General features: G+C 45.6%; 1 pseudogene; it reads right to left on the bottom strand.

Annotated features, from left to right (window-relative positions):
- The window catches only part of LOC106314767, an 8,572-nt pseudogene that overhangs the window by 6,553 nt on the left and 1,075 nt on the right, over positions 1-944 (bottom strand).

Raw genomic sequence — 944 nt, 5'->3', positions numbered from 1 at the left:
TAAAAGAACAAGTTTGGGGGAGTTGATATCTTGCATATTTCCATTGTGTTATTCATTCACCCATGTGCATTTTGATCATATAGACTAGGATTTAGCCATGTTTAAGTTTCATTTTGCATACATGAGTCTTTATTAGGTATTGGAGTACCACATGGAACGATTCCAGAGCGAGGTCACCACAGCGACACCCCGAGGTCGCTCGGGTTGTGACGATTCCAGAGCGAGGTCACCACAGCGACACCCCGAGGTCGCTCGGGTTGTGACGATTCCAGAGCAAGGTCACCACAGCGACACCCCGAGGTCGCTTGGGTTGTGTCGATTCCAGAGCGAGGTCACCACAGCGACACCCCGAGGTCGCTCGGGTTGTGACGATTCCAGAGCGAGGTCACCACAGCGACACCCCGAGGTCGCTCGGGTTGTGTCGATTTGAGAGCGACGAACAAGCCGGGAGCGACGTCCCACAGCGACTACCTGAGGTCGCTCCCAACACCCAGAGCGACCTCCCGGAGCGACGTGCCAAAGTCGCTGTGCTTCAATTATTTGGTCGAACTTATGATTAATCAAGGGCCTTTTGGTCATTTCTTATACATGTTTTCTATGTTTAAGTACTTTTTGTAAGCCATTGGAGGCTGGTTATCTTTTATCTTAAGGAAACCACCAAAAACCTCTCGGAAAGTTCATCTCTTTGATTCAATTGATCATTTTTGTTATTGCAATCCTGTTGTTTTCATATCGATTCTCTGTATTTCTCTACATGATTAATCTGAAATCCAATATGGGTTTAAGGGGAATCATGGAGATTAGTGAGTAATCATATTTTGAATTCATGGGTTAGGGAGATCAAGGGTGATTAGGTTAGTTCTAGGATGTTTTAGTGTAGATCATTCTTGTTCCTTGCTAGTAGAGTATTCATAATGATCTTCTGAGTTGGCCTCTCAAAAGTT

Source organism: Brassica oleracea, chromosome C9 (assembly GCF_000695525.1).
Source record: "Brassica oleracea var. oleracea cultivar TO1000 chromosome C9, BOL, whole genome shotgun sequence".
Lineage (NCBI taxonomy): Eukaryota > Viridiplantae > Streptophyta > Magnoliopsida > Brassicales > Brassicaceae > Brassica > Brassica oleracea.
Note: the sequence above shows the minus strand (reverse complement) of the source record. Positions and strands in the feature narration are given on the sequence as shown.